This window comes from Panthera uncia (assembly GCF_023721935.1).
Source record: "Panthera uncia isolate 11264 chromosome E2 unlocalized genomic scaffold, Puncia_PCG_1.0 HiC_scaffold_19, whole genome shotgun sequence".
In the NCBI taxonomy this organism is placed as follows: Eukaryota; Metazoa; Chordata; class Mammalia; order Carnivora; family Felidae; genus Panthera; species Panthera uncia.
In genome coordinates, this window is record NW_026057588.1 from 28,592,718 (window position 1) to 28,617,519 (window position 24,802).

Consider the following 24,802-nt stretch of genomic DNA (forward strand, 5'->3'; position numbering starts at 1 on the left):
GAGGGGCAGAGAGAGAGGGAGACACAGAATCTGAAGCAGGCTCCAGGCTCCCAGCTGTCAGCACAGAGCCCGATGCAAGGACTTGAACTTACAAACTGTGAGATCATGACCTGAGCTGAAGTCAGACACTTAACCGACTGAGCCACTCAGGCACCCCTATTATTATTATTATTATTATTATTATTATTATTATTTAAGTAACTCTGTTCTCGATATGAGGCTTGAACTCACAACTCTGAGATCAAGAGTCGCATGCTCTACTGACTAAGCCAGCCAGGTGCCCTAAAGGAATCTTTTTTTTTTTTTTTTTTTTTTAAATTTTCAATCTAGTGTAGTTAACATGCAGTGTTATATTTATTTCAGTCTTCTTCTCCCCCCCCCCCCCCAAGGATCTTTTGACTATTCTGTGGGCATCCCTTTTGCAGGTCTCACTGAGATAGGGTCTAATCCTTAGTTTTGCAGTTGTAGGCCTTTAAAAAAATTCTCGAGGTATAACTGACATGGGCTGGTTTCAAGTCTACCACATAATGATTTGATATTTGTATATACTGGGGAATGATCCCCACAATAAGTCTAGTTAACATCCATCACCATATGTAATTACAAATTTTTCCCCCTTGGGATGCAAACTTCTAAGATTCTCTCAGCAACTTTCAAATATGCAATACTGTATCGTTAACTATAGTCACGATGCTGTACATTACATCCCCATGGCTTATTTTGTAACTGGAGGTTTGTATCTTTTGACCCCTTTCACCCATTTTTCCCACACACTACCCTCTCCTCGGACAACCACTAATCTGTTTTCTGTATCTGTGAGGTTGGTAGTTTTTTTTTTTTTTTTTTTTAATATTTCATACATAAATGAGATCATGTGGTATTTGTCTTTCTTGGTCTGACTGACTTCACTTAGTCTAATACCTTCAAGGTGCATCACTGTTGTTACAAGGGCAAGATTTCATTTCTTTTTATGGTTGAATAATATCCCATTGTAGATACATATACCACATTGCCTTTATCTGTTTCTCCATTGATAGACACTTAGGGTAGGGCACCTGTCGAGAGCCTGTGGCTCTCGATCTTGGTGTCATGAGTTCGAGCCCCATTTTGAGTGTAAAGAGTACTTAAATAAAGAGACTTTTTAAAAATAGGTTGTTGCCATGTCTTGGCTATTGTAAATAATGCTGCAGTGAACAAGGCGGGGGGTGGGGCATGTATCTTTTCAAATTAGTGTTTTGTTTTCTTCAGATAAAAACCCAGAAGAGTTGCTGGATCATTTGGTAGTTCTATTTTTAATTTTTGAGGAACCTCCATACTGTTTTCTATAGCGGCTGCACCAATTTACATTTCCATCGACAGTACACAAGGGTTCCCTTTTCTCCATATCCTCTCAACACTTACTTCTTGTCTTTTTGATAATAGCCATTCTAACAGTTATGGGGTGAGTTTTGGGATCTTGAGTACATCAGTTTCCCCCAAAAGTGAACAGGTGACAGAGCAGGAGTTCATATTCCTCAAACTTGCAAGAAAATGTCATCTGATGGCTACATTTTGTGATATTTCCTGTTTGGCGCCCTGACCCAAAATGCCAGTAGGGGAATTCCCCCTTCTAAAATGCCAGATTAGTTGCCAAGAGGTTGCTTGCTAAACATGGAATTGGAAACTAGACAGAGAGGAGGGATACAATGTAATGGTTAAGAGTTACAGGCTTTAGGACCAGACAGCTCTAAGTTTGAATCCTGTCTCTGCCACTCAATGATTGTGTAACCAGGGCAAGACTTTGGACCCTATTCATTTGTACAGGGGGAAAAAGAGTCCTTTCCTCATACACTGGCTGTGAAGGTAAAATGAAACAGGGAATGTAAACCCATAACACTGCCTATGACTAATTAAACTTAAGTACATGGTACCTATTGGATGCACTTGTAGAATGTTTCCTTCAGAGTGTGAAGAACTGGTCTTTGTCATAGCACAGGCTTTCTGGTGACTTGAGTCATTGTGTCTGCAAATAGGGGGACGGACCTTTTTGGTTTGAAAATCATTGGCCAAGACTGGAGCCATTTATACTCTAGAGTGGGATAGAGGGACCTGGAGAGCATTGTCACCACCTGCCTCTGGACATTGCATTGCCTGATGGAAATGGTAGGCCAGTGTCGTTAGATTTCAGTGTTGTTGATGATACTGATTTTTGGTCATTTAAATTGCAGAGGGTAGGAGCACCTGGCTGGCTCAGTCAGAAGAGCATGCGACTCTTGATCTCAGGGTCATGAGTTTGAGCACCACGTGGGGTGTAGAGATTACTTAAATAAATAAAACTTTTAAAAATTAATTAATTAAATTGCAGAGGGTACTATTTACTGATCTAGCCTTTTAAATCTGGGATTTGGAGCCTTCCTTTGCAATGGCTTTTTCAGAGTCTGTATATTCAGAAACCTCAGTTACCAAGAATACCACTAAGATTTAAGAAATAAATGAAAACAGGGGCATCTGGGTGGCTTAGTTGGGTGAGTGTCCGACTCTTCATCTTGGCTCAGGTCATGATCTCACAGTTTGTGGGTTTGAGCCCCGTGTGGGGATCTGTACTGACAACTCAGGGCCTGGAGCTTGCTTCAGATTCTGCGTCTCCTTCTCTCTCTGCCCCTCTCCCATTTGCACTCTGTCTCTCCCTCTCTCTCTCTAAAAAATAAACATTAAGAAAAGAGAAAAAAGAAAAAATAAAAAAAAGAAAGAAGTGAAAACGGGCGCCTGGGTGGTTCAGTTGGTTAAGCGTCCGACTTTAGCTCAGGTCATGATCTCTTGGTCCTTGAGTTCGAGCCCCACGTTGGGCTCTGTGCTAGCAGCTCAGAGCCTGGAGCCTGCTTCGGATTCTGTGTCTCCCTCTCTCTCTGCCCCTCCCCTGCTTGCGCGTGTGCTCTCTGTCTCTCTCTGTCAAAAATAAACATTAAAACAATTTTTTTTCAGCGTTTTTTATTTATTTTTGGGACAGAGAGAGACAGAGCATGAACGGGGGAGGGGCAGAGAGAGAGGGAGACACAGAATCGGAAACAGGCTCCAGGCTCTGAGCCATCAGCCCAGAGCCTGACGCGGGGCTCGAACTCACGGACCGCGAGATCGTGACCTGGCTGAAGTCGGACGCTTAACCGACTGCGCCACCCAGGCGCCCCTAAAACAATTTTTTTAAAATAAGTGAAAAACCACTCATTGAAAAGTCAAAATAAATGTCGCAAAAACTGATGCGCTTAAGAGAATCCCACAGAAGATCTTTACTCAAAACCCAAGAGTCTAATGAAAGTTTATCAGTGTCTAAATTCATAGTAAATTGAAGAACTAAAAAAAAAAAAAAAAAAAAAAAGGAAAGAAGGTTGTCAGCTAGAAAAATACAGAAATGTCAGTCTGGTAGTGAGGAATGAGACATACAAAAAGACAGATGTAAGTTTAAAGTAACAGCTTTCTAGAGGCCATTTTTCATTAGGACAAATAGCTCTGCATCTTTTTTTTTAAATTTATTTTATTTATTTTGAGACAGAGAGAGAGCGTGGGAGCAGGACAGGGGCAGAGAGAGAAGGAGAGAGAGAATGCTAAGCAGACTCTGTGCTGTCAGCACAGAGCCCAACGTGGGGCTCAGACCCACAAACCGTGAGATCATGACCTGAGCCGACATGAAAGCACCCCTCTACATACTTTTGAAGGCATCCACTGATCATAGTAGAATACAATGATGTTGATAATGATAATGATGCTTTTTAATCACTGAGTGTAAGTACTTTTTCAAAGATTCAAGAAAACCTGAGTTTTCTTGGGGAGAAACGTTCTGTAAAAAGGAGCTAAAGTTTTAGGCAAGATATGGGATATCTTATTCTCTTGTTTGATCGCAGATAAATGTTACTGGCCTTAAATTCTATTCAACAGGTTGAATTTGCAAACTAAAGGAGTATTCAAATAAGTAGTGTAGGGAGCTTGGGGTTGAACTGTTTCTGTGCATTCTCAGCCTAGTATGTGGTTGTTATTAAGTATCCTTGAGGGGAATCAAAGCTGTAATTGTAACTTCTCCCTCAGCAGGGTTTCCTCCGAGCCCCTTCAATATCTGAGCTAAATAGACTTGTGTTGATCCACTCTGGAGGGCCTGCGTGGGGAATATGAAGAATGAAATTACCTGGCAACTAGCACTCTGTATACCGCAGCCATTCCGTTCCGGTCAGGCATAAACAAGCACAGTGACATTGCTCTATGCTTCTTTTGTGGAGTCTGCAGCTCAAGAGATTTCTGTCAACTGGAAGGTGAATGCTGAATATCGCCCACACTGGATTTGAACCGGTAAACAGTTTCGAACAAACATAAGGTAGACAGACTGAAGTTCTAACATCCCATTATTTTGTCTACCACCCGTTCTAATGTGGATTTTAAAGCTTTAATTAGGCATGGGAGCCAGCACAGAGCCTGAAAGAGACCCGTTAGAATTTTAGTTACAGCTGGAAGGCTTTTGGAAAATTTGGCCCAGCCTCTTCATTTTACAGAAGGGAAAACCGAGGCTCTGGGACATGTTATGATTTAATGTAGGTCACACAGTTAATTAGTGACAGAGCGAGAGGGAACCCAAGGTGTCCCCACAACTCCTTCGGCCAGTGGTTTTCTAGTAGGCCACCTACTCCTAGACCGATGTCCCTGTCCCCCTCCTTTTTTTCTTCCTCCCCCCCCCCCCCCGTCTGTTTGTTCTTTCTTTCCCTTCATCGCTGTGCAAATCAGAACGTGGGCCTGAACACCGGGAAGACTAGGTGTCAGCCCCAGCTCTCCACCACTTGAGGTGCGCGCTCGCTCGCTCGCTCTCTGCATCAGGACTTGGGGCTGGGTCTCTTCTCTCCATGGCAGGTGCTTAGCACCTGGGCAGAATCGCTGCATCATCGCGGCGCCCCTCTCCCTGCTCCCGATTTTACAGCACGGGCGTGAGTCACGGCGGCGGTGGCCGAGCAGGAGAAGGACGCGGGTCCGAACCCACGCCGTTTGAAAAGGGAGGCTCAGGAAACGCTCTCGGTTCCCGGCTGGCCCCGGGCTGGCGGAGAGATGCCCAGCGCGTGAGTGACCTCGGCGCCGACCCCGCCACTGGTCAGCTCGCGGCCGGGGCGTGCCCGCCGGGCCTGACGTGGCGGCGGGGCCGCGGGGAGGGGAGAGGCCGTCGCGAGGGCGCGGCCTGACGTGGCGGCCGCGGCGGGGCGGCGAGGGGAGCCCGGGCCACTGCACTGCCCCGCGCTCCGGCCAGAGGGCGCCCGGCGCCAACACTTCCCCGCCCCGAGGCCGCCCGGGGCTCCGGGAGTAACCGCACCGGCGATTGGGTCGGCGGCGCGGCGAGGCCATGTTGGAGCGGGGCGGCGACCCCGCCTCCCGCCGTCCTCCGCCCCGGGTCGGGCCGGGCCGCGGGGGGGAAGCGGAGCGGCGAGAGGGATCCTCCCTCCCGGGTCGCCCGACGCGGCAGGAGCGACGGCGGGAGCGGCCGCGGTCACGGCCGCCCCTCCGAGCCCCGGCCAATCAGCGGCGCGGGCACAAATATGCAAATGGCGCGCCGGTGCTGCCGGAGTGCCGCTCGCAGGGGCTGGTGGGGTCGCGCTGGGGGAGTGAACTGGGCCAATCAGGCGGGTGCGTGGCGGCGCGGGGGAGGCGGTGCCCCTTCACTCCTCCCTCCTCTCCCTCCCGGCCCCGCGCTGACAGGGGGGCCTGGCCGCGCCGCCGGTAAGTGCCGCCGCCGCCCGCCGTTGCCACCCGCCGCCCCAGGCGTGGGGAGCAAGCCCGGGGGCACCGCGGGGCGGCGGTCGCTGTTCAACTGGTGGGGAGAGGCGGGGACGGGTTCTGTCAGCCGGGTGGTCGCCTGAGGCCGCCCCCGCCCGGCCAGCCGCGCGTGTCAGTCTCGGTCGAGGCGGGGGGCGGCGGGGGCGCCTCAGTCATGGCGAAGCCCGAGAGCCAGCGAGCGGCGGTGAGTACGTGCCGCCGCCGCCGCTGCTCGGCCGGGGGTAGGGAGGAGGTGGTGGTGGTGGTGGTGGGGGCGGGGGGGGGGGGGGGGGGGGGGGGGCGGGGCGTACCGCCCCCGCTGGGGGGGGGGGGCCCGCGCCCGGGGACGGCCGGGCGCGCGGGGAGGCCGGGGAGGGGGCGCTGCCCGCACGTGCGGCCCAGCCCGCCCGCGGCCCGCCCCGCGCCTGTCATGGCTGCGGGCTGCTGCCCCCGCCCCCCCACCCCCACCCCTCCCCGCTGCCCGCAGACCCCGGGGTCGGGACCCGGCCGCCGCGCCTGTTGCGTCGGGCGGAGGTGAGGGCAGGGTGGGCAGGGCCCGGCGTCCCCGCCCCGCGCGAGGTCGGGGCCTCCCGGCCCGCCCGCTTCCCCTCCCGAGGGTCGGGCTTCCCTCCATCCTGCAGCCTCTTCCCCCCGCCCGCCCGCCCGCTCTCTCGCCTCCGTGACTCATGACAGGGCGTCCCGCGCGAGCTGGGTGCCCCCGAGCCCGGGACGCCCCCGGCGCTTTCCCGGGCCCTGCCGGCCGGGTTCCGACCGCACTGCCCCCACCCCCACCCCGCTGGGATCCCTCGCCCCGAGCGGCAGCCTCGAGGGCCGCTCCACGTCTGCAGCGGGGCCCGGAGCCCGCCGCCGCTTTCTTGGGCTCTGGGTGTGGGACGTGATGGGTGGTTCCAGGGCTGTCTTCGCGGACATCCATCCCGAAGCCAAGCACGACCCGGAAAGCCTGGGTGTCTTACTGGCCTGTCGTCGCAGTCGCCAGCTCAGAGTGGTTTCTGTTTGTTCCTTTTTTAGTTCTGTTTTGCCTTTTTTTTTTTTTTTAATTTTTCAGAAAAATAAAACTTTTCAGAACAAAGTAGACCAAAAATTTCTTAAATTGTGGTATTAACAGTGTTCCATAGTTAACTTTTCCTGGGAGTCTGGGATTGACACTACTGTGACTTTTACCCATTGTGTGAAATGCTCAGAACTACCTCAGAATCATCCCGTATTGAATAAAGTTTATTTTCGTTAATAAAATCACTATCACATTTTAGTTTCTCAGTTTTGCATGCTACTTTTCACCTTTTCCCTTTCTCTGATTTCCAACTCCAGTTCTACTTAACCAACTACCATCTTGAAGTGGGGGAAAGGGCTTCTCCTGTGTAGTATTACTCTAGCTAAACTGTGCATAATTGCACAGGTACTTTTCAAAAGAATGGCTAGGTCCACAAACACTTTAATGTACAGAAGGTGAACTTACCTGGGGTGGGTGGGGGTGGGGGACTCCACATTGCAGAGGGAGCAGTGTGTAGGTGGGCACGAGTGTGTGTGTTTTGGTCTTTTGGGGGAGGGGGTTTCAGTGCAAAAGGATGAACATAGCGTTTCTTCATTTCTGTTAACAGAACTTGAAATTAAGTGGGACTTTTTGCTGATAGTAAAGAGTCTTCCGTAAGATACATACTGGATAAATATTTGTTAACTGAAAAACATCTATTGCTCTAAGCAAGTTAAACATGCATTTTGTGTCTTCCAGGACTTGGCCTTTGCTTGTATTGCTTAGACACTTCACATTAAGTAGTTACAGTGTACTACAAGGTATTAGCAGGTCTCAGCCCTTAGTGAGTTTCCTGTAAACCACAGATCATATAATACAGACATGAAGTGCTTTGGGAGAAAAATTTTAAAAAATTGCCTCCCAGATTAGATTCAGGTATCTTTGTCATTCTGGACGGTTTTAGGAGAGTGGTTGTTGTAGAATTAAAAAACAAAAACCTTGTGATTGAATAACTAGGAGAAAATATCCTAAGGACATAAGAAATAGCATTAGGAAAATACATTGTTAAGCCTTCTTGATTTAGAAGGAGTTCTGACTGGAGAGAATCAGGTTTTGTCACTTTACTAGCTGTGTAGCTGTACTCAAGTTTCGTAACTTCTGTGAACCTAAGTTTTCTTGAGTTTTATAGTTCTGTGATTCTGAGTGTCCCAAGAGATATGTCCTCTGAAATATAAAACTTACGCCTGGGTTGAAGTGTATGGAAAGGCAGAGGTTTTGAAACAAATAGTGGTATAGTTGGCCTTACCTGAAAAGAACATTTTTAAAAGAATAAGGTCACATGGGAGGCATGAATAAAGATAAGAAAGCAGTGTTGTTAAAAAAAAAAAAAAATCCCATGATATAAGATTAATAAAATCATAGAATTTTCAACTTGGAAGTATCTTTAGAAACTTTTAATTCCAAACCCATTTTCTGATGTAACTGAATGCCTTCTATAAGACATTGAACTAGACGTTGGCACTTTACCTATGGAAACAAGGTAGAAGTCAAGGAGGGGCTTAATGTATAAAATTAAGAGTCAGAAACTGAAGAAGAATGACAGAAGTGAAATCTGTTGAAGTTTCAATAGTAAAATAAAAATTTTGGTACATGTGAACATTTTAGATATTATGAAGGATTAGATGTGTTTGTCACCGATACAAATGTAGTAGAAGTAAAAGTCAACTAAATACTTTGACAGAGAAGACAAAAACGAAATCCTAGAGAAGTCAAAGTATGAAGGAAAAATAAATATGACTGAAATAATATATACGCTGGGGAAATAAAGACCATTGGTAAGAATATGGAAACTTAAGGCATTTGGTTAGACTGAAAATGAATTATGAAACTAATAATGAAAGCTTGTTGTCATAAGTGTTTGAAAAACTTTGAAAGCCAAAAATTGGAATCAGAAGAGATTTATGAACACTGAGGAGATAGACCGATTTTACTGTAACCTTTTAAATGTTTTGTAGCTGTCTTGGTGTTAAGATGATTAACATGTCTTAACCATATTCAGATTTCTTACATGATAGAAGATTTAGCTTTTTTACACTAATTTACTTTGTGAATATAAGTTGCCACATTCCAGTTTTATAACTGTCTTCTGACACTGTGTTTCTGTTTACTTGTTTGGGCTTTGCTCCCCTACATTCTGCCCCTGAATTTTACCAGTCTGAATACTCAGGTCAGATTCCACCCTGTGAATAAGGTCATCTTTTGTCATTGTGGCCCTTAGGGATTTCTCCTTCCCATGACCATAGCATTATAATTTGTCTCACTTATTTGACGTATCACATACAACTTCCTGACATTCCCCCTACTGTTTTGGTTTTAATTTTGCAGGAACACCTTTGGCTCTTCCCTTTTAGAAACAGTTGGGTGCACTTGGCTCCATAGCTCAGGAGTTAGAGCACTGGTCTTGTAGAAACAGTTGGAAAGCTGATCAAGTGATTAAGGGGAAACCCAGAGAAGCGGAAGCCACTTTAAGCTATAATTTATTCTCTGAACTCCAGGTCACTCACATGCATTGATTCATTAAAAAGATTTATTTATTAAGAGATTCCTTTATTTAGTTATTTATTATATTGCATAATAAATTTATCCCTGCCTTTGTAGAATTTACAGTCTAATAGTGGGAACAGTCTAATAATGGGCATGTAAATAACAAATGTAAAGTTACTGTTTATGATGAATTCAGTAAAGGAAAAAAATGCTATGAGAGAAAAATGGGGAGGGTTTGAGATTGGTCAGAGAAGGCCTCTTTTAGGTAGTGATATTTTTTAAGTCAAGACAAAGATTAAGAAGCTAGATAGGGAAAGGGTTTCTTGGAAGAGAAAAGAATATGAAGTCAAGAAAGAACTTAATTATGTTGGAAGAAATGAAGAAATTCAAAGTGGCAGGAGTATAATAATCAAGGAAAACCATGTAAGATGAGAGATAGGCAAAGTGCAGATCATACAGGGCCTTGCAGGGCACATTAAAGACTTGGGTTTTACTGAGGATGTTACAGTGAGTCATTGAAGATTTTGAAGCAAAGATTTTGAATGCCTTAGATTTTAAGACTAATACTAGTTAAGAATGGATTAGAGAAAGGCAAAATGGAAGCAAAGACTACTACGTACAGTCGTTGAGGTAAGATGATGGGAGCTGGCCCTAGGGTAGCAATATCATCTAGTTTGATAGAGCTGAGAGTCGCAGGGGAGTTGACAACTTCATGACAGATTGGAGGTTAAAGGAAAGGTGTCAGAGTGACCTCCAGGTTCCTGGCTTGAGGACCTAGAAAGGTGGTGGTGAGATTTTCTGAGTTGAACATGAGGGGAAAAAGAAGTTTGGCAAGAAATTAAGTTTTGAACACCATTCCAGGCAAGAGCTTTAGAAGGCAGAGTGAGGGGAGGGGGACTACCTTTATCTGACCGATCCGTGCCTCCGCTACAGTAGGTTTAGCTGTATACGCAACACCATACCATCACCGTACTCTTAGCGTGTATGTTGAGAAGAAAAAGCAAGCTTCATATTTATGTTAGGAGAATTAGGAACTTGAAATGATCTTAATTTTTAACAATACACTTTAGTTTTTGAAAGTTGATTTGTGAAAAAAGATTTAATACAGTTCTTTGTAGCATATAATAATACAGACTATATTAGATAAGAAGGTTTGAGAAAAAAAATTAACCTGAATGTAGTATCAGATGGGTTTCGATATTATTTGGGTGATGGCACAGAATACAAGTCTTGTAATCTTGATGTTCTCAAGAAAGTGGCACTCTTTAAAGTTATTAGCTTGTAAGCAGCCTGATATTAAATTTATCATTTTTAATGAGGCTTCTGGTGCTTATGAGTAAAAATCCTAAGTGCAGGCCATTAGGAGCTATTATTTATCAAATAACTGTAGATGGTGATATTTCTTATAATTTGTCATTACTAACTAAGCAAATAGTAAGTTTTTTTAAAAAAAACTTTAAAACTTAAAAAAGATTTTTTTTAATGTTTATTTTTGAGAGAGAGACAGAGCGTGAGGTGGGGAGGGGCAGGGAGAGAGAGGGAGACACAGAATCCAAAGCAGGCTCCAGGCTCTGAGCTGTTGGCACAGAGCCCTATGTGGAGCTTGAACCTGCAAACCATGAGATCATGACATGAGCCGAAGTCAGACGCTTAACTGACTGAGCCACCCAGGCGCCCTTAAAACTTTTTTTAACCAGCAATTTTAAATATTGTTATTGCCTCCAAGGGACACAGTTTGAAATCTGAAGGGAAAAATAAAGATCATTTTTCTTGTTCAGTGGTTATTTCAGTTTAGTTTACTTGACTAAGCAGCAGCAGTATAAAGTATATTGAATTTTATTCTCTTAGAAATCAATGGCTATGCTTCTGAAAGATAACTGCTAATATATCTTATTCTTATATAAGAAGAAGGAAAAAATGGTTCAGATAATGGTTAGGTTTCATATATTTTACATAAATTTTGTTTTATCTTAAAATTTTGTGCTTTTTACACACTGAATAAAAGGTACTTTTTCATGGAATTAACTGGAATTCCATATATTTATGTATTTTGTAGTTATCTTTCCAGTGTTTATCTTTAGGCGATTAAATATTTATTCATTAACATTTTTTCTTCCAGTCAAGGAGCTGGACAGCTTTACCTAAAACAAACCTAGGAATTAAAGATTATAGATTTGGTGTACTGATTCAGTCTGTTTTATCGATGAAGAAATTGAGCTCCAGATAAACTGAGTTGCCTGAGGTTTCTAGTATTAAGGAATATTTTATTTCAGAGGTTGCTTAAGTTAGTGAATTCACTGACTACACTTAGTTCTAATCTGGTGAGCACATGTTAAAATCAGTAGTATACAAAGTTTACTTGAGTCCTTGCAGAGACCATCCTATATTTGCTTACCAATATTATTTTGAATGACATGTATGACATGTACTCTAAATAATGACACAAATACTTATTTATGTTTCATCTTGTTTCCGTTAGGTTTTTTATTTTTATTTTTTGATAAGTTATGACATTCAGAAACCTGTATAAGTCATAAGTTTATAGCTTTATGATTTATTACAAAGTAAACACATCTCTGTGACCACTACCCAGGTCAAGGAATAGAATGTTATGGGCACTCCAGAAGCTCCTCTCTTACTCCCTTCCAGTTATCACCCTCTTTCAGCCTCCCAGAGGTAACTGCCATGCTGACTTCTAAAACCAAAGAGTAGTTTTGGCTGTTTTTGAGCTTTATTTAAGTGAAATCACATGGTATGTGGTTTTTTGCTTAATATTATGTCTGAAACTAATTTGTGTTTTTCTGTGCAGAAGTAGTTCATTCATTCTCATTGCTATTGATTCTAATGTATGATGGACATGTTTTCAGTTTGGAACTGTTATGAATAATACTGATACGAACATTTCTGTACATGCCTTTTGGTGGGCACACATATGCACACATTTCTGTGGCATATATATTTCTAGAAGTGGAAAAGCTGGTCATGGGTATGCATATATTCAACTCTACCAATAAAGCCGTATCATTTTCCAGATTTGTTGTTCCAGTTTATACTCCTTTTAGCAGTGTATGAGAATGCCAGTTACTTTATATTCAGTTATGTGGTTTGATTAAAATACTGTTACACGGTATTTGAAAAATCTTGTGCTATTTTTAAAAAATCTCCAATGGTGGATATTTGGTGATGAATAGCTATTTCTACCTAAATGAGACATAGTATAAAGAAATATGAAAGAGCAAATCTAAAGATTTTCAGTCCACAAATGAGCACCTATGGTGTGCCTGTTGGATTACAGCATATTCAAACAAAACATAGTTTTTTGTTTTCAAAGTTATAGTCAAATAACTTCTGAAAGATAACTTCTAATATATCTTATTCTTTTATAAGAAGAGGGAAAAAGTGTTAGGATAATGATTAAGTTTCATATATTTTGCATAAATGTTTTTTCCAAATTTTTTTTTAATGTTTATTTATTTTTGAGAGAGGGAGAGACGACAGAGTGTGAGCTGGGGAGGGGCAGAGAGAGAGGGAGACACAGAATCCGAAGCAGGCTCCAGGCTCTGAGCTATCAGCACAGAGCCCGATGCGGGGCTCGAACCCACGAACTGTGAGATCATGACCTGAGCCAAAGTTGGACGCTTAACCGACTGAGCCACCCAAGTACCCCAAATTTTGTTTTATCTTAAACAGTGTCTTTTCTTGATCCTTAAAAATATTTGGTTGTGAAATACAGTGAATAGTACAGCATTTTAGGGGATATCGTTTGGAAAGAATGAAAAAATAACATGTGTCTATAACTTAAAGAAATCTTGAAGGAAATGGGAAAGAACTTTTGGTCAAAGTGAATTTGGTAACTATTAGGTGAAATGTACGTGATACTTTGAAAGATGGCCCTGGGGAAGGAGGAGGGAAAGTATTATAAGGTTATGTATTATTCCTGAGACGAATGCTGGGTGTTGTGTCAGGAATGACCAAAGCTCAAAGTGCTACTAACAGGGACATGCATCATTAGGTAAATAGGGACCCCAGCTATTGCTTCCTTGGTATGCTTGTGGTCAGATACTTCAAGGAAGGCAATGAGATGCTATATGGTCTCATTAAAGTAGTGGGAAATTGAGTTTTATATCTTTATTTTATATCAGTAGTAAGAAAAACATTTTATATAATTTATAGTATTCAAAAAAAATGGAATTGAATTTCTGAAGGATTTGAATGTGAAATCGCATTTTAGAAGACATGTTGATGAAGATGTGTCAACATTTGACTAAATTCGAAATGCTAAGTGGATTTGATAGAAATAAAGTGACTGCATAGAAACTTAAGTCTATTACACTACCTTAAATGAATCAGAAAGGCAAGGGAAGCTATAAGAAAGGAAATCCAAGATAGTGTGTGTCATAGAAGCTGAAATAATTTCCAGAAGGCAGAGGGGTTACTTGAACTGAGTTCAGAAAACATTTAAACAGCTTTTGTTATGGGCCAAGCAGGGTCATAGCTGGTACCATGGATGAATAAGTCACGGGCCTTGTTCTTTGAGCATTTGGTGCCTAAATAGTATATGATAGATGCAGACGCATGGATGATTGGAGGCTTCTTATAGAAGGTTGCGTTTTTGAGGTTAGCTTCTGTCACTTGGTTAGTGGTGGCAAGTGTTTCCTCGTGGTCAGAGGGATTGAGAGAACATTTGGATTTGTCTAGGAACTTATTAGTCGCCCTTCAAAGTATAGTTGCAGTATTTTTATGGGAGCAGAGACTAAAATACAAGAGGTTAACAGGTAAGTGGGTATTTGGAAAATGGAGGCAGTGGATCACCTATTCTCAATATTTGTCACTGAACAGAAGGAAGGATAGACATGAGATGATTTTGTTTGTACCTTTTTGTTAAGGTAGGTCTGGAGACCCACTGCTGAGTTAAAAAGGAAGCAGGTAATTGAAAGGGGATGATTAAAGATCCTAAACAGAGTTGAAATGTATGTGGGTATAAGTTGCTTAAAAGCTAGGTGGAATGGTAATAAGAGGTGAAAGGTTTACTGACTCCAGTCATACTTCCTCTTCTGAGAATCACTAGAAGAAAAAGACCAGATGCAAAGAAAGATACATGCTTCTGAAAAGATGATTGGTGAGTTTCAACTGGAAAACCTCAGAAGACTAAAGAAGAGGCAAAATTATCCTTGGGTGAGATTGGGGAAGTTCCAGTTGAAGGCTTGGGGAGAGAAAACATAGAGATGGCCTAGAAGCATAGGGAAATGAATCTAGACATTTCTGAGCAAAAGAAAGCATGGACCATACCAAAGGTACAGGTTGGTATTAGAACTGTACCAGGCATATAATAAATACTATAAATATGCAAAATATTAATTGGATTGAATTGGACTGAGATCTAGAGGTCAAATTACAGTGGTGTTAATATAGTATGGTGGGTTGAGCAAATGGTCATGAGAATATTGAAGATGAGGGGGACAGCATGAGAGATTATTAGCGAAGAATCTGAGTAGGTGTGGAGAAGCTTAATGGTCATGGGAGAGTTTGACTCTTGGGAAATCAGAAACGAGTTGACAGGTATCAGAGGGAAAGCTGCATTTACTATGTGCCTACTATATTTTAGGAACTTTGAATGTATTTCTAAACCATGCAACAACCCTGCAAATTAGTGGTAATAATCAACTTGGGTCTCAATTTTTAGTGTCTTTTAAACTTTAGAAAGTTGTGCGTTTAAGTCAATTTCCTGTTTTTGATATTAAATGAAATTTATTTGGCTTTATAATACATATTTATGCTTAATTTGATTAGGGATATGATTGATGTTTAGGACGACTTCAGTTAAACAACTTGACTTGACTCCGTGGCATCCGGGAAATTTATAATCTGTTTTCAATATCAGCCCCGAATTATCCTCAGTCACCTTTTACCAAGAGTAGAGATGAGATTATGTTTCAAAGATTTCCCTTTCTGTAAGATGCAAAGCAAGACTAAATTAAGTGTGAATGCCAATAAAGTAAGTAATTGAATTTAGTAATTCATTATCTGCAGACGGAGATGTTAACATAAACATTAAAATGAATGCTATCTACATTACTGATTTTCAGGTCTTTTAAAGCAAGGAGTCCCCCCCCCCCTTTTTTTTTTAAGATTTTATTTTTAAGTAATCTCTACACCCAATGTGGGGCTCAAATTTACAACCTTGAGATCAAGACTCCATGCTCTACCAACTGAGCCAATCAGGTGCCCCTGAATCCCTTGTTTTTTAAAAATCCTACTAGAAAGCTCAATCTGTAAGATACATAAAAACAGAATACTCAGGGTGAAATCTTTTATTGGTGGGGTAGTGGGGGAGGGGGAGGTCCAATCTCTTACTTTCAGTGACTAAAGATTACCCAGTGCCCTAAAGAGCACAGATTGCAAACTGTTTACAGTGTTTTATGTGGATTATTATACAATAGTTCTATGAGATAGTACTATTAGTATCCCCATTTTACAGGTGAAGAAACTGAGCTTCAAAATGATTATGTGATTTGCCTAAGATTACACAGCTAGTAAATGATAAAGCCAAGATTCCATGCTTTCACTAGTCTTATTTTCAGAGCCCGTACTTTAACTGCTGTGCTATACAGAACCCTTTGTGGAATCACTTCTCAATGAAAATAGGATTCTTTGAGGGATAATTGGGAATTAAACTTTATTTTATTTTTTTTTAATTTTTTTTAATGTTTATTTATTTTTGAGAGAGAGAGACAGAGACAGAGCTCCAGAGGCAGAAGGGCAGAGAGAGAAGGAGACACAGAATCAAAGCAGGCTCCACGTTCTGAGCTGTCAGCACAGAGCCTGACGCGGGGCTCGAACTCACGAACCATGAGATCATGACCTGAGCCGAAGTCGGCTGCTTAACCGACTGAGCCACCCAGGCGCCCCGAGAATTAAACTTTAAATTGGATCACTGAGGCATTTTTTATGCTAAAATATACATAACATAAAATATACTATTTTAAACATTTTTAAGTGGACAGTTCAGTGCGAGCTTCTTAAAGCCATAAAAAATGATATGTTGTTGCTTAAAAGAATGGTTTTGAATCTCAGCTTTGGAGTAACTATTAAGGGTTGATGAGTTTTGTTTTATGTTATGACATTATTGAATTCTTGAAAGCATTTGAGTATTTACTGTGTGCCAGGAATTGTGTGGTAGATGCTAGGGATATAAAGATGAATAAGAACTAATCTCTGCATTCGTCTTTAGTAGACAAGACAGACTTACTAAATTAGACCTTCTAAAGTAGACATTCTAGGTGTACTACTAGACCCAGAACAGTAATACGGTGTGTAAGTTATGGGAAAATGAGTGCTTACCAGTTCGAGGAGAGAGAGAGAGAAAGAGTGTGCGTGTGTACACGTACATTTACATACAGGCTTCCTAGAAATAGTAGAACTTGAGTTTAATCTAAAAGACATTACTTATCAAGTGGAGGAAGGTGGGAGGTGGGGGTCAGTGTTGTAGGTGTAGAGAACTTCTTGTACATATTAATGGAGATAGGAGAAAGTTGAGTTCAGGCCAACATTTCAACATGGTTGAGCATGGATTACCTATGGGAGAAGAGAAGCAAATAAGGGTGGAGGGGCATTGATATCTTTAGGAAGAGAATAAAAAGAACAAGTATATATGTTAGGAGGGCGAAGGCAGATATAGGCATATGATAATACTGTTGATTTGTATAAATATTTTTTAAATCATTTGGAAACTAAGTACAATCAGATATAACAGGCTTGGATCTTAGCAGTTTTCGAGCAAATTAATGTAGCGTCATCAGTTCTTAGTTCTGCAGGTCAGTGAGAGGGAAATACATATCTGTCGAGCATTTACCATGTTTTGGGACTTTGGATTTGTTCTTCTGAACTCTGGAATAACCCTGTCAAGTAGATGATCACCTAAGGGAAACAGACTGAGAGGTTCCAAGAACTGCTCAAGGTTATGCAGTTTAGAGAGATGGCAGTTGGAAACCTTGGGGTCCTTCAGCTCTACATTTGCTGCTGACTTACCTTTGCCACATATGGTCCTAATTGACTAGTGGATCTACTTTATTATTAAACAGTTGAAGTTAGATATATTGCAGTGAGATTAATCCAAAACATGTTGATGATACATACAGCAGAGTTAAGGATGGGATTTAATAGAACAGTATAAACAAATACAGAGATTGGCATATATGACATTAAAGTCTTTTATTCTATGGGCTTCTTTCATGATTTTGTGTATTGTACATTAATAGAACAACCTCAGGATTTAATTGTTAGTTAGCTGTTGAAAATAATTTAGAAGGATGTCCTTCTGGATAACTTTCAAATTGGTGTATATTTTTGTTGGGTTCTAAGTTTTGCTAATACTCTTGTTGTTATATGTTACGGTCATATTAGCCTGAAAAATTAAAAGATGAGGATATTTCTACAACTTAATAGAATGACTGTCTTTCACATAAATTTTTAAAGGAATTTTACACATAGAAGGTAATAATTGATGTCTTCAAGAGGAGGAAAAAGCATGGTCTTTTTAAAATTAAAAACTTTTAAAAATTTAATTTCAGTAAGTTTTTATTTTAGAATATGGGGCCCCACCACTTTAAGTCTTCCTTGCTTTTTTTCCTTGATGAGAATTTTAAGCTTTTTTTCCTGATGGAGCTTACATCTCTAGTTTGGTTGGGGTAATTTTTTAAAAATTTCTTTCTTGGAAGTCTATAGAATTTTTATAACTTTTGAATATGTGAATGGAAAGTAAACTACAGTATACAATGTTGAGTTATAAGATACCTTCACAGGCATCTTATCGAAACCTGTCATTGATGAGGAAACTGAAGTCCAGAGGGCTAACTGTGTTGTCACACATTCAGTTACTGTCAGAGATTAGAATTTTGGTCTCCTGATAAGGGAAAAACAAATAATACTAATAGGTTTTAGTCTATAGTTCGGGGTAATGAATTTTTTGGATCCTGTTAGCCTACTTTGAAAATGTCTGTGTAGGCTTATAAGTAACTGTTAGGTAAATTAAGAAGAGACATACTTAATATCCATATTAAAGAATTAGTTTCAGAGTACTTTGGGTAGAAGTTTTCTTTTTTTATTTTCTTTTATTTTTAAAAATTTATTTATTTTTGAGAGACAGAGACAGAGAGACAGAATCTGCAGCAGGCTCTAGGCTGTCAGCACAGAGCCCGACTCGGCTTTAACCCAAGAATTGTGAGATCATGACCTGAGCCAAAGTCAGACACTCAACCGACTGAGCCACCCCCAGGTGCTCCTTGGGTAGAAGTTTTCTAACCATTTGAGGGCTGAAAATTGGGTCACAGTTTGTGATTTGCTATCCAGATGTCTTTTATTACTGCACTTCCCATGTAAAAAAAGCTGAACATACTACCAAAGGGTAGATTCTACAGCATGTCATGCTTCTTATTCAAAAAGAACTTGAGAAATACTTGGGGGGGGAGGGTGGGCAATAAACAATAGGCCATAATACACATGCACTGGAATATTATTCAGCCTTCAAAAGAAGGGCAATTCTGACACATACTACAAAATGGATGAATCTTGAGGAGATTAGGCTAAGTGAAATAACCCAGTCACATGCAAATACTGTATGGTTCCACTTATGTCAGGTATCTAGAATAGTCAAATTCCTAGAAAGAGAAAGTAGAATGGTGGTTGCCAGGGATGTGGGGAGGGAGAAATGAGGAATTGTTTAATGGATGCATGGTTTCAAATTTGCAAGATGAAAAAGAGAGTGTGTGCACAATGTGAATATGTGTTAAAAGGTTCTGAATTGTACCCCTAAAAAATGGTTAATTAAGGTTGTAAGTTTTTTGCTTATATATGTTTTACCGTAATTAAAAATAAAAAATATTTTTTACATGGACCATAAACTCCAATGTCCAGGTAATCAGTGTTGCCATTTTTAAAAAAAGACTTTCATGTAAGATTTTTTAAAAGAACAAAAACAATTTCTGCCTTATGTAGCATTCCCTCTCCCCAACCAAAAAGAAAAATTGGTCCATTCCATGAGTATTTATTGACTACTTACTATATTTTATATACTTATTATATACTTATATAATAAGTACTAGGGATACATCATATAAAAATTTTTGACGTAGAACTTACATTTTATGGGAAGCATAAGCTTTAAACATGATAAATATGTAAAATATATAGAATGTTAGCCAGTGCTAAGGTAGAAAAATAAAGCAGGGAAGGGGAATATCCCGTATTGGACAGGAAATGGGGACATTTCATTTATTTATTTTTAATGTTTATTTATTTTGAGAGAGAGATAGAGAGTGAGTGGCGGGCAGGGGGTTGGGGGGGTAGGGGCAGAAAGAGAGGGAGACAGAGAATCCAAAGCAGGCTTTGCACCGTCAGCATGGAGCCTAATACAGGGCTCAAACCCACTAGCTGTGAGATCGGGACCTGAGCCAAAATCAAGAGTAAGCGCTTAACCAACTGAGCCACCCAGGCTCTGGAAATGGTGACATTTTAGATAGGGTGGTCAAGAAGGGCCTCAGTGAGAAAGTTACTTTTGAGGAAAGAACTGGATGAAATGAAAAAAGACTGTACATAGCAAGTGCAAAGCCTTGAGGAAAAAACATGTCTGGCTTTTTTAATTAAAAATATTTTTTAAGGGGTGCCTGGGTGGCTCAGTCGGTTGAGCGTCCGACTTCGGCTCAGGTTATGATCTCACAGTTCACGAGTCCCGCATCGGGCTCAGAGCCTGGAGCCTGCTTCTGGTTCTGTGTCTCCCTCTCTCTCTGCCCCTCCCCCCTTGCGCTCTGTCTCTCCCTGCCTCTCAAAAATAAAGAAACGTAATAAAATTGTTTTTAATATTTTTAAAAGTTTATTTTGCAAGAATGAGTGAGCAGAGGAGGTGCAGAAAGAGGGAGAGAGAGAATCTCAAGCAGGCTCTTCGCCGTCAGTGCAGAGCCTGACGCAGGGCTCTATCTCACAACCATGCCCCGACATCAAGAGTTGGTCCTTTAACCAACTGAGCCACCCAGGTACCCTTAAATAAAAAATGTTTTTAAATTTAAATTAAATTTTTAATGTGTTATGTGTAAAATTCAGTGGCATTATTTCCACTGACAATATTGTGTAACCTTCACTACTGTCTTCCCTTTCTTCCCTACCTCCCTAAACAGAAACTACTCATTAAGAGATAACTTCTTATTTTTCCCTCTCCCTAGCCTCTGGTAATCTCTAATCCTTTTATCTTTATGAATTTGCCTATTCCACATATTCTAAATATTTTGTATAGTGGAATCATATAATATTTTCCCTTTTGTGTCTACTTATTATACTTAGCATAATGTTTTCTAGGTTCATCCACATTGTAGCAGGTATCAGAACTCTATCCCCTTTTTATGGTTGGATAACATTCCATTTTAGGTATGTACCAGATTTTGTTCATTCATCTGTTGATGGATACTTGGACTGTTTTCAACTTTTGGCTGTTGTGAATAATGCCGCTATGAATGTTTGCATATAAACATTTGGGTCTCTGTTTCTAATTCTTTGGGGTGTATAGTTTATATCTAGAAGTAGAATTCCTGGGTTATATGGTAATTCTTTAACTTTTTAAGGAACAACCACACTTTTTCATAGTGACTGTGCCATTTTACATTACTAATGGCAATGTAGGAGTATTCCAACTTGCCCACATCTTTTCAAACACTTGTTACTTTTCATTTTTAAAATAATATTCCTAGTAGTTGTGAAGTGAAATCTTATTGTGATTTTGATTTGCGTTCTCCTAATGACTGATGTTGAGTATCTCTGTTAATTGGGCATTCCTATATCTTCTTTGGATAAATGTTTATTGAAGTCCTTTGTCCATTTTAAAATTGGGTTGAGTATAGTAGTGAGTTTTTGGGAGTTCTTTATAAATTCTAGCTATTGGGGCGCCTGGGTGGCTTAGTCGGTTAAGCGGCCGACTTTGGCTCAGGTCATGATCTTGCGGTCTGTGAGTTCGAGCCCTGCGTCAGGCTCTGTGCTGACAGCTCAGAGCCTGGAGCCTGTTTCAGATTCTGTGTCTCCCTCTCTCTAACCCTCCCCCGTTCATGCTCTCTCTCTGTCTCAAAAATAAAAATAAACGTTAAAAAAAATTTTTTTTTAGAAATAATAAATTCTAGATATTAAACTTTTATCAGATATATGATTTGCAAATATTTTCTCCCGTTCTGTGGGTTGTCTTTTTACTCTATTGATAGTATTCTTTGGTGCACAAGTTTTTAATTTTTATGAAGTTCAATTTATCTTTTTTTTTCTTCTTTTATTACCTGTGCTTTTGATATTAAAGAAACCATTGCTAATCCAAAGTCATGAAGATTTGCCCCTATGGTTTCTTCTAATAGTGTTACAGTTTTAGCTCTTAAATTTAGATCTTTGATATATTTCAGTTAATTTTTTTTATGGTGTAAGGTAAGAGTTCAGCTTTATTCCTTTGCACGTGGCTCTTCAGTTTTCCCAACATCAGTTGTAGAAGAGATTATTTTTTCCCCATTGAATGTTCTTGGCATTCTTATCAAAAATCAGTTGACCATGTGAAGGTTTATTTTTGGATTTTCCCTACTATTCCGTCAGTCTATATTGTCTATCCTTATGCCAATACCACATGTTTTGATTACTGTAGTTTTGTGGTAAGTTTTGAAAGTGGGAAGTGTGGGTCTTCCAACTTTGTTCTTTTTCAATATTGTTTTGGCTCTTCTGGGTCCCTTGAAATTCCATATGAATTTTAGGATGAGTTTTTTTGTATATGCAAAAAGTCATTGGAATTTTGATAGAAATTGCATTGAATGTGTAGATTGCTTTGAGTATTAATGTCATCTCAACAATATTAAGTCTTCCAGTCCATGTACACAGGATGTTTTTCCATTTATTTAGATCTACCTTCATTCCTTTCAGCAGTGTTTTGTCTTCAAAACAATGTATATAGTCTTCAGTGTACACATCTTACATGTCTTTCATTAAATTTATTCCTAAGTATCTTATTTTCTAATGCTATTGTAAATGGAATTGTTTTCTTTCTTCCTTTCTTTCCCTTTCTATTTTATTTTTAAGTAATCTCTATGTTTAATAATTTCCTCTTTCTTTCTTTTTTTCTTTCTTTCTTTCTTTCTTTCTTTCTTTCTTTCTTTCTTTCTTTCTTTCTTTCTTTCTATTTTATTTACACCCAATGTGGGACTTAGGCTCACAATCCTTAGGTCAAGAGTCACACACTCTACCAACTGATCCAGACAGGTCCCCCAATGGAATTGTTTTATTTCCTTTACATAGTGTTGATTACTGTCTCACAGAACTACAACTGGTTTTTCTGCATAGATTTGTATCCTACAATTTTGCTGAATTTGTTTATTAGCTCTAACAGTTTGTGTGTATGTTTTCTACACACATACAAGATCATGTAATCTGTGAACAGAGATAATTCTACCTTTTCCTTTCTAATTCAGATGGCTTTTCTTTTACTTTCTTGCCTGTTTTCTCTGGCTAGATCCTTCAGTCTACGTTGAATACAAGTAGTGAAAGTGGGCATCCTTGTCTTGTTCCTGATTTGGGGACAAAAGCTTTCATTCTGTTACTGTTGAGTTTGATGTTAGGTGTTAAGTTGTTTATATAGGGCCTTTATCATATTGAAGAAATTCCTTTCTATTCCTATTTTATTAAGTGTTTTTATAATGAAAGGGTGCTGGAAGGGTAGTGGATTTTGTCATATGCTTTTTTTGCATCAATTAATATGATGATGTTCTTTTACCTTCTTTCTATTCGTGCAGTGTATTATATCGATTGACTTTTGTATGTTAATTACCTTTACATGTGTAGGATAATTCTCACTTTTTCATATAATACACCATATATGTACATATATGTATAAAATGCTGTGGGATTTGGTCTGCTAATATTTTGTTGACAATTTCTCCATCTATGTTTATAAGAGATATTAGTCTTTAGTGTCTTGTTTTTTGGTTTTGAGTTTTTTGCCTTGTGATGTCTTTGGCTTCATTATCAGGCATAATGTTGGCCTCACAAAATGAGTTAGAAAGTACTTCTACCTTTTTATTTTTGTGGAACAAGTTGAGAAGAATTGGTGGTGTCAATTCTTTAAGTATTTGGTAGAGTTCATTATTAAAGCCATCTGGTCCTGGACTTTTGTCCAGGGAAGTTTGGGAGGTTTTTGATTACAGATTCAATCTTACTTGTTATAGGTCTATTTAGATTTTCAGTTTCTTTTTGAGTCAATTTTTGTAGTTTACATGACATGTAATTTGTTCATTTCATCTAAGTTTATCCAATTTATTGGTGTGTACTGTTCATATTATTCTTATTTAAAAAGGACTTATTCTTATATAAAAAGGACTTATACAGTCCTTCTATAGTCTTATATGTAATATCCTCTCTTGTTTCTGTTTTTAGTAATTGGGATCTTCTTGTCAATTTTGTTGATCTTTTCAGAGAACTAATGTTAAATTTAATTGATTTTCCTCTTTTGTTTTTCTCTTCTTTATTTCATTTATCTCCGCTCTATTATTTCTTTCTGCTGCCTTTGTGTTTAGTTTGCTTATTGCTTTAAAAAAAAAATTTTTTTTAATGTCTATTTTTGAGAGACAGAGTGTGAGCGGGGGAGAGGCAGAGAGAGAGGGAGACATCGAATCCAAAGCAGGCTCCAGCCTCCTAGGTGTTAGCAGAGATCCCGAGGCGGGGCTCAAACCCACAAACCTCAGGATCATGACCTGAGCCAAAGTCAGGTGCTCAACCTACTGAGCCACCGAGGTGTCCCAAGTTTGGTTATTTTTTTAAGGTGTACAGTTAGGTTATCGATTTGAGATTTTTTTTAATGCGGTTGTTTACAAGTATAAATTTCCCTTAGACCATTGCTTTTGCTGCATCATAACTTTTGCTTGTGTTTTCGTTTTTATTCATCTGAGGGTATTTTCTAGTATCTATTTTTTATATAGGATTTTTCACATTTCAATAAGCTGGAAAAATTTTTGCTGATAGCTTTGAAAAGAGAAGCTGTAGGGGAGACATAAGTCTTCAAGAATTTGAAGGTTGTCATAATTAGGTTTGTTTTAAACAATCCTAGGAAGGCAGGAGGAAAATTGAACTTCTAAAGAAATTTTTAACAGATATTCAAGTAGTTTCCTTAACAGGAACTGTTCTAGAAGTTCATAGATCTTTTTTTTTTTTTTTTTTTTTTTAATAAAGAAATGGTGTTGAAGTTTGCCAGCTTTTTATTTTGCCAAGTAAAGATATTCTTTAAAATGACAGATAAATATTTCTGGGTACAACTTAAGTGTTTTGGTCACTGTTATTGAGAGAGTTGCTATTTGCTATCCAAAAATAACTTCAAATTTTACCACAGTAAAAAAGTTAATCAAGTGTTAGGCCAGAGAAATTTTGAACAGTGAAATAGCTCCCTATTGCCTCTAGGATAAAGTCCAGATTTCTTAACATGGCTAATTTAAAGCCTTAGATATCTGACCTCTG

At 40.0% G+C, this 24,802-nt stretch overlaps 1 protein-coding gene across 5 annotated transcripts in view; it reads left to right on the top strand.

The window, feature by feature from the left end:
* CHD9 (chromodomain helicase DNA binding protein 9) overlaps nt 1–24,802 on the top strand; it is a 233,508-nt gene that overhangs the window by 47,719 nt on the left and 160,987 nt on the right. For 4 of the 5 annotated variants that reach the window (XM_049621121.1, XM_049621124.1, XM_049621123.1 and 1 more), the window contains exon 1: nt 5,616–5,721. The exons of the other annotated variant lie outside the window; for it this stretch is intronic. The gene's annotated coding sequence lies outside the window, so the exon portion shown is untranslated. Of the gene's footprint in view, nt 1–5,615; nt 5,722–24,802 lie in introns of those variants that run through there. 5 annotated transcript variants of the gene reach the window in all.